Source organism: Perna viridis, chromosome 11 (assembly GCF_037379345.1).
Source record: "Perna viridis isolate PV_CMFRI_1.1 ecotype Kerala chromosome 11, ASM3737934v1, whole genome shotgun sequence".
In the NCBI taxonomy this organism is placed as follows: Eukaryota; Metazoa; Mollusca; class Bivalvia; order Mytilida; family Mytilidae; genus Perna; species Perna viridis.
Window position 1 is genome coordinate 1,253,499 of NC_142455.1, and position 16,790 is coordinate 1,270,288.

Consider the following 16,790-nt stretch of genomic DNA (forward strand, 5'->3'; position numbering starts at 1 on the left):
TTGATATTGTTTTACGTAACGCTAGTCTGCATTTTTTAGAAAGCATACATACATTTTCCTCTAACATCGACCAGATCACACCAATATACCAAATCAAGAACGATAACTGTTTGTTATTAATGCATTTCTTTTAATATAATTTGTTATCTTTTCATTTAAGATTTTGTTACGTTCAACTAACCAGTCAAAATAGTTCACGATATATAGTAAATCAAAAGAAATAAGCACGGGTACGATTGTTTTAGGACTTAACAAATGTAGTTAAAAAATCTCGTTGGTTAATTGGTTATACAGGTAGTGAGATATGATGAATCAATCCCTGCCAGATGGTTAGACAAACTCCTACATAATACAACGAAAAATAAAGTAGTGTAATCCTCTAAGTCGATTTAGGTCAATAAACTAATCAACCAAAGACAAAACAACATTGGTAGAGAAATTTCGGACGTTAAATTTGTGTTTTATCGTAAGGTTATATGAGTTCCCTAAAAGAAATATGATATTTTCAATACCATTGTTATAAAGCTCTTTAATGGTATAAACTTTCCGCATCTCCGTTCTCCATTGAGAATTTCCCATTCTCCATAGAAAGAACCCAACCTCCAAGGAATCCCTATTGCATATTCCTTATCAAATATTTACATAATATAATTGAATTATATATTTTTATATTCTTCAAAATTGAAGCTATTGAATTAAATATAAATAAAAAAACTCGTAACAATAAGTAAATTTCCCTTACATTCCCATTCAAAATCTCCATCCCCACATATCATCCCCATGCCCAATCCCCATTTTCCATCCTCCCTTTCTCCATTCCATATCTGTCATATACCATAGGATATGAAGGTATCCTCATACAAGTTTTGTTAATATTCTGGTCAAAGACCGTTAAATTGAAGACCCCTAATGTTAAATTCCGAGAATAAATATATGTCTTAAATAGGTCACGGAAAGACACGATGCACTAGAGAAAAAAGACAGCTAAAAGTTAAATATATATCATTCCGTACTGAATCCACGAAAAGGAGTGTTTAGTTCTTTCTATCGATCTTATGTGGTTTAATATATGTCGGAGAAACGCTAGAACGATTAAATAAAAGGATGTGCGGTCATTGTTCGGGAATTAACACCATCGAATTCCCGACAGTTTATCAACACTTTAAACAACAAGATCATTCAATCCTCTCCATGAAAGTTCGTATTTTATAAAACATTTACCATCCTACAAACAGTCCCGTTCTAAGTAAAAACTATCGTAGGGAAAGATAGGAGTACTGGATACCTTACGGATGCAATGACAACATCAAAAGTATAGGAACCCTTTCAAGCCAATATAACAATAGCATAAATGTGATGAATTTATTTGACAAAATCCAAGACGGGAAATGAGTCATGGCCATCGCCACTATACGTCACATAAGTTACATGATGTCTCCATAGATGGTCTCCTTCCTTTCATACAAATACCTCTTCGACTTCATCACATTAGAACCAATCTTTATTCTATACCTCTCACTCTACTACACTCCCTTTACAAAACAAGTCTTGACACTCCTGTTTCTGACCCCACCTCATCATTATACAGACTTGTTGCCATCATTTTGGATATTGGTTTCTACAGACTCTTTAAACCAGTTTGTGTGAAAAGTCAAGATGAAGAAAAACGATCATTTCTTCCACTACCATTTGTCAACAAAGGTATAAATACAATTAATTTGGCTAACATCCTCCATCACGAAAACGTTACCAACAAAATTCCAACATATTTCAAAGACAAATCCATACCAATTATTTCATATTCCTATACTTCACCCATTGCATCCAAAATTTTCAATTATAAAAGGCTACTGCAGAACCTCGAGATTGAGGGCTTCAAGACTAAACCACCTGACTGTTCTTGCAAAACCTCTCCATTCAAATATTCTGGTCACGTCGTTACGGGAGATTTAATCATTATCAAAAACGAATATCTGCGTAATATCCTTTCTAAAGGTCCCAAGTACCGTGAACCACGCTCCATGAATTGGAATTATAACTTTAAAGTTCTTATGGATGCCGTCGAATACTATGCAACAAAATGGATAAAACGAGAACAAGAAGACATTGATTCTCTGTCAGAGTGGTTAAAGGCCGTGCCAATGAGTGCCAAGGCTACATCAGTTTTCAAAGACCCCGATTTAGCAAAAACATTGTCTACTATACATGACAAATATGTTGTCGTACCAGCAGACAAAGCCTTAAACAATATTGTTTTTGTCTGCAAAACGTTTTACATCCAATTTTTATTATCACAGATAGACGTAGAAAATAATAGCAGTGATAAGACCTGTAGTGCTACCACTCTCTCCGAAGAAGAAATTGTGGAAAACCATAAATCTGTGCTCTTGTCTTTTGGTCTCTCTACCAAGGAGATGATTGTGATTTACCGTCTATGTACTGGATTCCTAAACTTCACAAGAATCCATACAAACAACGTTTCATAGCTGGATCTGCAAAAAAAAAAAACACCAAACCTCTTTCAAAACTTTCAATGTGGATCCTAAAAAATGCGAAAGATCTTTTGGAGACAATCAGTTCAAGACTATTATCTGAATATAATAGTACCAAAACCCTATAATTTTTCAACACTGTATACTTCTGTTCCCCATACTCAGTTAAAATCCCAACTTAAAAACATTATACATCGTTGTTTTTCCAACAAAGATGGTACACCTAGATACAAATATATAGTTCTTGGTAGAGATTCCCCATACTTTGTAAGAAATAATTCCAAATCATCTTCCAAATATACAGAGGAAGATGTTTACAAAAAACATATTTTTCCAATGTGGTAAAAGTGTTTTTCAACAAACGGTCGGCATCCCAATGGGAACAAATTGTGCTCCTTTACTTGCTGACCTATTCCTTCACTCTTAAGAGGCTGACTTTATGCCTGTTTTGATCCAAAAGAAAGAATATTGTTGGGCTACAACATTCAATCTCAGTTTCCGCTATATAGATGACGTATTATCTTTAAACAATCCCAATTTCGGGGATTTGATACATTGCATCTACCCAAAAGAACTTGAGATAAAGTGTACTACAGACACTGTGAGGTCAGCTTCATATCTTGACCTACACTTAGAAATCGATGGTAAAGGAAAACTACTGACCAAACTTTACGACAAACGTGATGACTTATCATTCAGAATTGTTAACTTTCCTTTCATCTGTGGCAACATACCTTCGGCTCCTGCGTATGGAGTGTTTATATCACAACTCATACGTTATGCCAGAGCTTGCCGAAACTACGCAGACTTTTTGTATCTCGCTAGAACTCTAACAAAGAGACTTCTGGAACAGGGTTATGTTGCTTCAAGATAGAAGTCATCACTACAGAAGTTTTATGATCGTCCAAGTAGACGTCGTGTAGCCGTGCTGGTCTTCAAAAGTAAAGTCACTGATACATATATATTTTTTCAATTATTTTCTCAAGATATTTTTCATACGAAATGTATACAATTGTAAATTATTTATTAATGATAATAAATAATTCATGAATAATCAAACGCTATTATTTCAAGTCATATAAGTGTTAGTTTTCATAATATCCAAACAAAACGAGAGAAATTAGAAACGTGCATGTCCAAACCCAGCCGATCTGCCAATATAAATTTACCCAATTATGCTTTCTCTATTTGAAATTATTTTATATCTGCATCACTGTATTTTCTCAGAATTGTACGTGTTTTCCAATAGAATGTTAGAAAAATGAGGTTTTTGACGGAGTTGTTTGCCCTTTCAGTCCTTTTCGATGAAATTTATTTGGCAAAATAATATGGAAAATCTTGTGGTATTTCCTTAATTCTGATGGTGCAAAAAGTCAAATTAAACTTTCAAACTGTTAATTTTTTTTCATACCATGTTTCACCCACTGCCTGATTCTTACATAAACAGACACATAAGCATAAATGTATGACAAATAGGACACTTTTGATGTTATAATTATTCATTTCCCTTCTTATTGCAGTCGTAACCTGCTTTACCTGCATATGCAGTTTATTATTCTTAAGTATTAAGTAAAGCAAGAGCTTACAGTCCAATTCCAACATCTTGATTTACTGTCGTTTTCTGTTGGACCAAATTTATGAGAAAGCACACCTCATACGGCGCCTCAATATCAATATCTTATCGAGATATATTCTGTTTCTGACAAAAACAAAATACAGACAATGGTTTGGGTATTTTTTTTTATAATATCAAAATATCTTTATTTTTTCCAACTTTGCCCAAAGATATCTTTGTATTGGCTGTTGACCTTGTTTACATACACTAAACCACTCGAAGGTCGCTGTTTAAATTCAAAGTGGTTGTTTTAAGGAGGTAGACCTAGAGTAGGAGACATAACTCTTGTAATCAGTGATATGTTTGTATCATATTCAATTTCATCAAAGCCTATCAAGCTTTCATTTGAAATAGAATGAACTAAATCCAAGATACTTTGATGCTTACATGAGATTGATGTAAAATGCTGAATACAAACGTTCCATTGATTTGAAAGAGTTGTGTCCTTTACCTTTGGTATACACCCTTAATCTGTCCAGTGTTTGCTTTGATATTGTTATTTGTTATGATACGGGCATTTTTCGTGATTTTTGCTTTCCAAAATTGCCTTGAGTATCAGTTCGGTAATTTTGTTATACACATTTATTCTGGAGAGTTTCCAATAATTATTTATTATTGTTAGAACTGTATGAGCGGTTAAACTTGTTCTGTTGTTATTTGACTAATGTTTATGACGAGATAACTATCAGTATCTGTATGAATCTGGTAGTGGGTGAAACATGGTAAGACAAAACCCACTATTTTGAAAGTTTAATTTGACTATTTGCACCAACTGAATCACGAAAAAAGGCAAGATTTTCTAAATCATGATGTTAAATTGAGTTATACTTCCATTGACATGGACTGAAAATGGACATTTCAAGAGCAGATAACTCTGTCAAAAAGCTTATTTTCCTAACATTCTACTAAAAAATTCAGGGGAAATCCAGCTGCGCATATATCAAACAATAATAATTTTGTATCGCGCTAGAACTCTAATAAGTAGGCTTCTGGAACAGGGTTATGTTGCTACACGATTGAAGTCATCACTACAGAAGTTTTTTGGTCGTCATCCTGAACTCGTGGATCGATATGTTGTATCCATCTGCACCATGAAAACTGATTTATTCCACGAGTCATAGTTTTCATTCCTCGTTTGTCTACCCCGGACTTGATTTTTTTATGAGCAGCTCGGCGGGTGTTTCTAGAAAAACAGGGGACGCTTACCCTACTGGTGCACCTGGTCCAGTTTTTAGTGGAGTTCGAGTAACTAGTTTGCTTTTGTTACTTTGTATGTATGATTTTAGTTACTTTATGTTCGTTGTTGTGTATGTCTGTTTTCCATGTCTGGTCTTTGTCCCTGGATTACATTCTTTTGATTACCGCTATAACCTTGGTTCCCTTGATTACTCTCACAAGGTTTTTGTGATCAATCTACTTTGTGCAGTTTTAAATTGGTAATCTTTCCTAAATCGTTTTATATTTTTTTTTCGAACAAAATATTCACGACAACTAATTTTTCATTACAGGTCTATCACCGAAAAAAAGCAAAAAATTAAAAATTAAAAAAATAAATAAAACATGCAGCCTCTAAAATTTAACAGTTTAGAGGTTTCGGTGTACGGGTAACTGGAAATCATCGCAACGGTTACAGAATACCAAATCCCGCAAAAAAGGAAAGTCTGAATATTATAGATTGTAACAAAAAACGGCAACATTTTTAAAGGAAATAGATAACTAATGAATTTTCTTCAGAGACTATATGGGGATGATGATTGTCCAAGTAGGCGTCGTGTAGCCGTGCTGGTCGTCAAAAGTAAAGTCACTGATACATATATATTTTTTCAATTATTTTCTTAAGATATTTTTCATACGAAATGTATACAATTGTAAATTATTTATTAATGATAATAAATAATTCATGAATAGTCAAACGCTATTATTTCAAGTCATATAAGTGTTAGTTTTCATAATATCCAAACAAAACGAGAGAAATTAGAAACGTGCATGTCCAAACCCAGCCGATCTGCCAATATAAATTTACCCAATTATGCTTTCTCTATTTGAAATTATTTTATATCTGCATCACTGTATTTTCTCAGAATTGTACGTGTTTTCCAATAGAATGTTAGAAAAATGAGGTTTTTGACGGAGTTGTTTGCCCTTCAAACGTTTAATTTCAGTCCTTTTCGATGAAATTTATTTGGCAGAATAATATGGAAAATCTTGTGGTATTTCCTTAATTCTGATGGTGCAAAAAGTCAAATTAAACTTTCAAACTGTTAATTTTTTTTCATACCATGTTTCACCCACTGCCTGATTCTTACATAAACAGACACATAAGCATAAATGTATGACAAATAGGACACTTTTGATGTTATAATTATACATTTCCCTTCTTATTGCAGTCGTAACCTGCTTTACCCGCATATGCAGTTTATTATTCTTAAGTATTAAGTAAAGCAAGAGCTTACAGTCCAATTCCAACATCTTGATTTACTGTCGTTGTCTGTTGGACCAAATTTATGAGAAAGCACACCTCATACGGCGCCTCAATATCAATATCTTATCGAGATATATTCTGTTTCTGACAAAAACAAAATACAGACAATGGTTTGGGTATTTTTTTTATAATATCAAAATATCTTTATTTTTTCCAACTTTGCCCAAAGATATCTTTGTATTGGCTGTTGACCTTGTTTACATACACTAAACCACTCGAAGGTCGCTGTTTAAATTCATAGTGGTTGTTTTAAGGAGGTAGACCTAGAGTAGGAGACATAACTCTTGTAATCAGTGATATGTTTGTATCATATTCAATTTCATCAAAGCCTATCAAGCTTTCATTTGAAATAGAATGAACTAAATCCAAGATACTTTGATGCTTACATGAGATTGATGTAAAATGCTGAATACAAACGTTCCATTGATTTGAAAGAGTTGTGTCCTTTACCTTTGGTATACACCCTTAATCTGTCCAGTGTTTGCTTCGATATTGTTATTTGTTATGATACGGGCATTTTTCGTGATTTTTGCTTTCGAAAATTGCCTTGAGTCTATCAGTTCGGTAATTTTGTTATAAATATTTATTCTGGAGAGTTTCCAATAATTATTTATTATTGTTAGAACTGTATGAGCGGTTAAACTTGTTCTGTTGTTATTTGACTAATGTTTATGACGAGATAACTATCAGTATCTGTATGAATCTGGAAGATTTATGGTCGTTATCATGAACTCGTGGATCGTTACGGTGTATCCATCTGCACCATGAAAACTGATTTATTCCACGGGTCATAGTTTTCCTTTCCTCGTTTGTCTACCCCGGATTTGACTTTTTATGAGCTACTCGGCGGGTGTTTCTAGAAAAACCGCTTACCTTACCGGTACACCTGGTCCATGCTCCCAGTTTTTAGTGGAGTCCGAGTTGCTCATTTGCTTTTGTTACTTTGTATGTATGATTTTAGTTACTTTATGTTCTTTGTTGTGTATGTCTGTTTTCCATGTCTGATCTTTTTCCCTGGATTACATTCTTTTGATTACCGCTATAACCTTGGTTCCCTTGATTACTCTTTTAAATAAGGGTAACAACAAAATAGCGAACACTAATCCAATGCATAATCAAGTCAAGTCCTAAAATAGAGCAAGTATCCTTGAGTTAAATTATATTGTCAGATCGATGAGTCTTATTAAATGTAATGTTTCTGATATTTCCGATTTTGTCTGATTCTTACAAATAATTACTTAAAACTTTCTGTCCGTTCATAAGTTTAAATTCTTTAGAAATGGAAACAAACAAAACAATAGATTTTGAATCTAATTGAAAAGTGCCATAATTAGTCACCCAGTTTGATATCGCTGTCAATATTTAAGTACATTGATACCTTACAAGAAGACATTGATTCTCTGTCAGAGTGGTTAAAGGCCGTAAGGTCTTTAATTTTGAAACGAATGAAGGTTTTAAGTAAGTCAATGAGTGCCAAGGCTACATCAGTTTTCAAAGATCCCGATGTAGCAAAAACATTGTCTACTATACATGACAAATATGTTGTCGTACCAGCAGACAAAGCCCAAAACAACACTGTTTTTGTCTGCAAAACGTTTTATATCCAATGTTTATTATCAGAGGTATACGTAGAAAATAATAGCATTGATAGGACCTACACTGCCTACCACTCTCTCCAAAGAAGAGATTGTGGAAAACCATAAATCTGTGCTATCCTCCTTTGGTCTCTTTACCAAGGACGATGATTGTGATTTACCGTCTATGTACTGGATTCCTAAACTTCACAATAATCCATACAAACAACGTTTCATAGCTGGATCTGCAAAATGTACCACCAAACCTCTTTCAAAACTTTTAACTTCTATACTCACAACTGTCAAAGAGGGTCTACAGTCCTACCACAACACTTGTTACTCCCGTGGTGGTATTAATTCAATGTGGATCCTGAAAAATGCGAAAGATCTTTTGGAGACAATCAGTTCAAGACTATTATCTGAATATAATAGCATTAAAACCTATGATTTTTCAACACTGTATACTTCTATTCCCCATACTCAGTTAAAATCCCGACTTAAAAACATTATACATCGTTGTTTTTCCAACAAAGATGGTACACCTAGATACAAATATATAGTTCTTGGTAGAGATTCCCCATACTTTGTAAGAAATAATTCCAAATCATCTTCCAAATATACAGAGGAAGATGTTTACAAAATGCTGGAATTTTTAATCGACAACATATTTGTCCAGTGTGGTGGACGTGTTTTTCAACAAACGGTCGGCATTCCAATGGGAACAAATTGTGCTCCTTTACTTGCTGACCTATTCCTTCACTCTTAAGAGGCTGACTTTATAGCTGATCTGATCAGATAGAAAGAATATCGTTTGGCTAGATCCTTCAATCTCAGTTTCCGCTATATAGATGACGTATTATCTTTGAACAATCCTAATTTCGTGGATTTGATACATCGCATCTACCCATAAGAACTTGAGATAAAGTATCCTACAGACACTGTGAAGTCAGCCTCATAGCTTGACCTACACTTACCTATCGATGGTAAAGGAAAACTACTGACCAAACTTTACGACAAACGTGATGACTTATCATTCAAAATTGTTAACTTTCCTTTCATCTGTGGCAACATCCCTTCGGCTCCTGCGTATGGAGTGTTCATATCACAACTCATACGTTATGCCAGAGCTTGCCGAAACTACGCAGACAGGGTTATGTTGCTTCAAGATTGAAGTCATCACTACAGAAGTTTTATGGTCGTCATCATGAACTCGTGGATCGTTACGGTGTATCCATCTGCACCATGAAAATGATCTATTCAACGGGTCATAGTTTTCCTTTCCTCGTTTGTCTACCCCGGACTTGACTTTTTATGAGCAACTCGGCGGGTGTTTCTAGAAAAGCAGAGGACGCTTACCCTACCGGTGTACTTGGTCCATGCTCCCAGTTTTTAGTGGAGTCCGAGTTGCTCATTTACTTTTGTTACTTTGTATGTACGATTTTAGTTACTTTATGTTCTTTGTTGTGTATGTCTGTTTTCCATGTCTGATCTTTTTCCCTGGATTACATTCTTTTGATTACCGCTATAACCTTGGTTCCCTTGATTACTCTTACATAACATAGTCATCCTATGCAATAATATCTTAATAAATTTATAGTAGAAACAGCAATGTTCGAAAAGTTACAACTTGTTGTACTTTTGCTATTTTTCATAATTAATTATACATATAGCCATGTTTCATCGAATGTTCCCAGTGTAATAAACTTAGATAATTCACACTTAAATAAATTCGGTAATATCATTCTCGCACTTTCTCCTACCAAAACGCCACCACTTTGATATCAATCCGTCAATCACAGAATTCAAAATTTATGTTGAAAATATCAAAACATTAATTAAAAAATTCGATATGATAATCAATTGGTTATCGTGAATAACCAAAATATGACCACTTGTGCCAAGAACGCTTGAGAATTTAAATCATGCACGGAAGAGGTCACGCACACTCGTTAAATCTCGGTGTTCTTCGAGTAATAATTGTGTTATGCACCCAATTTATTATCCTATTATTCTTATGCTACTTTTAGATTATCAGTTGACAATCGTGCGAGGTTGTACCGAAAATAAACAGGCTTAAGTAATCTAAATACTATAGTGCTTTTAAGTATGTTTTTTGTTTCAAGGCAGTCACATAATTTGAAGTTTTGTTTTGTTCTTCAAGCTTAAACTGAAAGTACTCTTCTGCCGCTACACTTAACACTACTCATAATTCACATCAATTGAATTTAACTTAGTTTCCTTTCAATTATTCTTAATCATTTTCACAAGTCACAAGATTAATTAAGTCTTCAAATTTTATTATATAGATGTGTATAGGTATTCCGAGATCTCAACCTTAAGCGCTGATTACATATCAACAAGCAATGTAGGTTGCATATACGTACAAAACCTAAACAGGTTCAAATGTGTTTATGTTTTTTTCTTCTTGCTAACTGTAGTACGGTTTGAAAAACTAGGACAGTTGTGTTGTAGTAGTTATTAGAATTAAATAGCCAGTTAATTGACTTGGGTAACAAAATTCCTTATCTGAATCAGTTTTTTACTAGCCTGCCCTCAAGCGGATTAAGATTCAATCCATGGTGGGGAAAGTAAAAAATGTGAGGTAACTCATGCTTCCATTTCAACTAATAATCAAGCGCACAGATGTGTTTGTTTGGAATAGAATGAATCGATGCCGTTCATTTACCTAAAGGATGTTTGCTGCTTTGTTTGAAAATAACAAGGATTTCAAAGGGTTGTAAAACCTCTTATGATCTTTTAGGCTACAACAAAAGAAGAAAAATGGATGGGTTAGAGTGCTAGTTTTTGAGATATAAGCATTTAAAATTTTGGCATTAAAAGGATTTCTTTAGATTATCCATACGTTTTGTCTTTGTATGTTTTACTTATTAAAACACTGAAGAAATAACAGGTACTTCATAAAAACTTTACAAAAACTATTTTAAAGTGTGTTTAATGATATCATGAAAAAAGTGGGATTACCGGGAAACCATTTAAATGCTATGAAATGCACAAGACCAGAAAAGTCCGAAAATCTGCCAAAATGTCTGCAAACGACCAACAAACATCTTTATTCTATAGCGGATTGGTTAATGATTTTTCCCTGAAATTATAATATGATTTTTACTGTAAATCGCCCACCACAATATCAAAAGACACGACTTTGAACAAATTATATTACTACCATTCTACCCACTCTTATCATATTCTATTCGTAATATATAATTACTTTATATTGAATGATATATAAATGAGTGTTATTCTCTGCTTCATGAACTTATCATTAAATTTCACACTGACATATGTTCTTTTGTGGCATCATATATTCAATTGGCGTCACATGAACAAACTATCGTCTTTTTCTCAATGAATATACTAATCAAACTGCAAAAAAATCCTTATAAAAATAGCAATAAATCACTGGGCATAAATTTGTTAATTTGAAGAGCGTATCTGATTCTGTAGAATGAAGAATGTAAGACTTTATCCCTTTCTAACACTGTTCGACAAAAAAGACACCATTTCAATCACTCCCAATAAACATCTGTTGCCGTCAGCGTCATTTGATAAAAGTAAAAAAAAATCACTTAACTACTAGTTAACTTAAACACCTGGTAATGTTGTAATAGAAATATCCTTGTATAAATGAGGTCTTACGTTTTGTTTATATACTTGGTCAAAATATTTGATTGCATTTCTTTTTTCGAAGTCTCTTTCAAACAGTATAGTTAGTAAAACTAGCTGGATGCTTGGTTTGCCATATTTCTCTCTAAAACTCCAAAAATAAAAAAAAATCCGACCAATACCAACACTAAGCATATATTTCAGTACTTAGTGCACGACTTTTCCGACAAAATTAGAAAAGCCATATTTTATAAACAATTTTGCTTCAAAATCGTCAAAATAATCTGTTATACGGTAATAATCAATACTTTACGGTTTCCAATGTAACTTCATATTTGACATTTAAAATGTACATACAGACGATAGAATGTTGGACGTTTGGTCAAAGTAAGTGAACTAAAGCGCGTGCAGTACTCTTGCAACACAATGTGTCTCAAATTACTTACAGAAGAATTTGTTCCGGTAAACGCTTTCTTAATTGATGTCATATTTCAGTTGTGGTCAGTTGTGAGAACTCCATTGTGGCCTTGGTTCGATATATTTTTTTTCAAAGTACATAAGTATGATTTTAGGACTTTTTGAACAAAAACATGTCATTTATTGTGTCAAATTCTTATGCCTGCTGTTTAGAACTTCTAGTAGTATGTTGATATTTTAAATCTAACAAACTGTTTTTAAAACCCTCCATCTATTCCTTTGTACATTTATTAAAACTAGTATCAAGCGGGAGATCCATTAAGATGTAAGTAATTCATATTTAGTTATTCTCCCTTAATTTTAATTTGCACAATTTTATGTGAAACTAAATAAACCCAGGAAAATTTGAGACATTTTGTACCTTTAAAGTAAATATTTTGTTTTGAATAAAATGAAAACGTGACCTTGTGGAATGGTTTGATTGATTGAGATGATACTTCGCTAATGTTTTTAGTATTTTTTTAGTATATGTCTGGTTTGTTTTAAAGATATGACTGTTGTTTTGTTTTGGTCTACTAAGAAATAATGTCTTACCCTTGTTTACTCTCTCAATCATGCGCGCAATTAATAACTGTAAATTTGGTCCACTGGATGATGAACATTTTTTTAATCCAATCAGAAAATATGTGACTTCTGAACTCAACTTTATGAGAATATTTCCATTCACATTTCATACCTTAAGTTAATAAAGAAGCAATGCTTGTTTTTTGGGCGTTCAATTCCTTAACTGTATCAAACCGAATATGTACAATCATCGATAAATTCAAAAGTAAATTCACATCGAGTACCAAATTTGACGGGAAAGGGAATGGTGAATATATCAGCACAAGGTCACCCATTAGTGTTCAATGAATGACGAGGCAACCCTCAAACCTTAAGGCATGCTGCAGCGGACCCAAAACACATGTACAGTAAAATAGTTGTCTCTGAATACTCAAGTACTATTACAATAAACTAAAGATGATAACAAAATAAGCCAGAAATTCCTGACCTGGGACAGGCGCAAACAATGCGGCGAGTTTAAGGGCTTTGACATGGTCACAACCACACAACCCCATTAAAATCTGGCCAGTGTGGAAAATATTACACAATTAAATCCACCCATAATGAGTTCAAAAAGTCCCTTGTTACAACGGAAATAAAGAAACTGAATATAAACTACACAAATGTAGTATGATATTGAATTAAAAGAACAGTTGATTAAAATATAGCATTATTGGAATTCGATTATGATCATTCAGCCTATATATAAAATGTAACAAATATAAGGATAGAAATGCAACTCATATTAATTTTCTTCCATGGTATTTGTTTTCTTTCTCATTCTTCCTTTTCTTTGTTATTTAGATTATCCGATTGGTTAATTGTTCTTAGATAAGTATGTGTTTTTAATATTTACAAAATATTTTTCGAAAACAAAAGAAAAACAATGGACTTCACTTACATTTTAACAGATCAATTTAAGGCGAATTTTCTTTATAGAGTCATTGATACTTTTTTTCAGATTTTTTATATAATTTTTCAGATTAGAAATACCTGAGACTATTTCAAAAGCTAAACAGCTATGCCGTTGACACGGTTTGTGCTTCTTACAGCATTGCTTCTTTATTCTGGGTTTTACCTAGCAGTTGTTTCTACAACAGATTCGTCCGAAGATATAGGTATGAAAAGAACGTTATAATTCTATTTGTTTTGACCATGTAAAATATATTATACACATTTTTGGCAAAAGATAGTTCACTGTCATTGGTCCCGAGACGTATTTCAACCAAAGGTAAAAAAATCTGCGATTATTTCTACAATTATGCACAATTTCAGAAGTTCAGCAGGTACAGCTTCGAAAACAAAACGTTGAATAAGTCTCTAAACCATAATAAACATTTAAAAAAAAGAAATCACTTGAGTATCATTTCCCAAAAAACGCTTGATGTTTACAGGTAATCCATAAAAAATTTTGAGTTCTTAAGTTCTTAAATCACACTGTCATGGGTCCTTTTCGATAGATATTTTTGCCATCCCCAGAATTGTTAAATCAACACGATTTTAATTTCACTATTGTCAGTATATCATTGAACCTACTGAATTGAGATACAATTGTATAGTCAACGATATATGACGCAAATGAAACAAAACCTAAGAACTAATTGTGTGTTTTTGTTAAATAATTCAATAATCCTATGACAGTGTGTTAGATAATTCAATGATCCTATGACAGTGTGATTGTAATTTTTTCATATCATTATTTAGTTTATGTAAGCGTACATTTTGACCGTTAATGATATATATATTTAGCATGACTAACCTCTTTTGTTTTGTCAGTAACATACAAATTCAAACTATCGGATTTCTCAGAATTTACAAAAAATCATTTTATTCACATAAATACTTTTTAGAAACTGCAGTGAAAGTAAACCCTAGATAAACCGAACATCTGTGTAAACCAGACATCTTCTAAAGCTCTAGATATAAGTTACAATACGTTTTTAACATACTAAACTAAACACATTTTAATCAAACCAAAGATCAGTCAAAAAGAGGTAAGGTTTAGACAGAGATATCTGTAGCACCATTGAGTGTCGTTGATATTTGCTTGTCAAATTTTGAAAACAATTTTGCATGTAACTAGACAGTAAGTTGATGGAAAGTTATGGACATCACAAAAGATACAAGAAAATCCCTGAACTGTGCGAGATTTCACACAGGGGTTGAGAGATACCCGTTAACAGTTAACAAATGATGATCTCTTATCAATAAGTGTTTGAAAATTATTTTTCAAATGATAATTTTATCGAGAATAACCGGTGATTGATTATTTCTCGAAGCTTGTGTATATCAATGCATGATTTGAAGTGACCTACATTTTACACCTGGTTGTGACCTACCACGGGCAACATCGGTACATCATGGTCAGCTGTAAAATGTATGTTGTTTCAATTCAGGCGTGTAATCAAAATAAAACTCAAAAAATAAACAAACACCATTTTTTTACATTGAAAAATTTGCTAAATCTTCGTCACCCTCCGGTAAGGTATAATAGTTTTAGAACTCGGCAGAGCTTCGTTAGGGAACAAAGATTGAGTATTAATCTCGGGTGTTTGATATTTACCTATTTTACACTCGTACAGGTGTTAGATTCTGATTTTCTCAAAGAAAATCTAGATCATTTTTTGTTCGTTTAAACAGAATTATTCGACAGTGATTACACACAAATATTGCTTGCACAGTTTGAACGGTGTTTGTGTTACTTGAATAGATCATATTTTAATTTTTTTATTTCTGTTTTGGTTCTAGTCCCTGTCTTTGTTTTCATTGCTTCTGACATTACACTCCAACGGGCAAGTATCCCTATACTCTGTACAATGCTTGGGTTATCATGAAATACGTGTAACTTTATTCTAGACAATGGTGTAATCTGTCCTTCATGTACAGGAACAAATAATGATGGATTGCCCAACGAAGGAATTCCCGGAGAAGAAGAAAAAAAGTAACTAAATAAGTTTCAAGGCATTTCAAAAATGAAATTTAAATCGATGTCTGTGAACGAGCAAAAATAAATATTAAAACATTTCCCTTTCTTTTATTGACCAGAACTTGCTAAATGAGTTGTGTAAACGGATAAAGATTGATATAAATCTCTGCGTAGTTTATGCTTGGAAAGCACTAGCAATGCACTGAACAATACTATAACCCCCCCCCCAAAAAAAAAAAAAAAAAAAAATTAAAAAAATAAGAAAACAAACAAAACAAGCCGAGAACAGATGGTCAAACTTCGAGTGTTAATACTATAAAAAATATAATTTAATTGACCAGCTATGTTTATAAAACATGGTTACACAGACTAGTTTTTATTCAAAGTACTTTGGCATACAGTTTTTAATATCTAATTACAAAGAATTGTACTTACATATTCTTGGACAGATCCAGTTCTTTAAATCGTCTTTAAAATAATGTGTGCTCTTTGCACACGTGTGTAGGATAAAGATTTGCTCTAATCTATTTCAATATCAGCATGTGGCAGACCATTTTCACTATTATCTAATTATTTCTATGAAGATGCCATCATCGATGTTTGCTAATTAAAGACAAGGAACTGTAAACTGGGATGATATGAATAAAAAATGCATGACTAATTAAGAAGACTAGTATAATGCATGTGTATAATACATGTATCCGTATTCGGTCCTTTTTAAAACAAATTAAATAATGATGTAATTATATATAGCCTCTATTGTCTTATAGTGCTGAATTATCAGAATTTTCATTTCATGACCTATTTATTTTTTATTCCATAATTTACATTTATGAGAAAATTGTTTGTTTAAATATGTAATTTAAAGGAGTTTGGAAACATTTTCTAAATTCGTATAAAAACGTTTTTAAAACATAATATATTAAAATGTTTTTCTTATATTTCTACCACTATTTATTGAACATTTCAGAAAACCGTATTAAAAGTATTAAAACCATATCTAGAAATGTTTTAAACCTGTTTAAAAGGAATGGAATGAAAACATTATCAGAAAATA

General features: G+C 32.8%; 1 long non-coding RNA gene across 1 annotated transcript; it reads left to right on the top strand.

The window, feature by feature from the left end:
* Positions 1-12,458: 12,458 nt before the first annotated feature.
* Positions 12,459-15,831, top strand: LOC148602267 (uncharacterized). Its single transcript, XR_015916713.1, has 3 exons — positions 12,459-12,529; positions 13,790-13,925; positions 15,664-15,831. It is a non-coding gene; the product is annotated as an uncharacterized LOC148602267 (long non-coding RNA).
* The last annotated feature ends 959 nt before the right edge of the window (positions 15,832-16,790 follow it).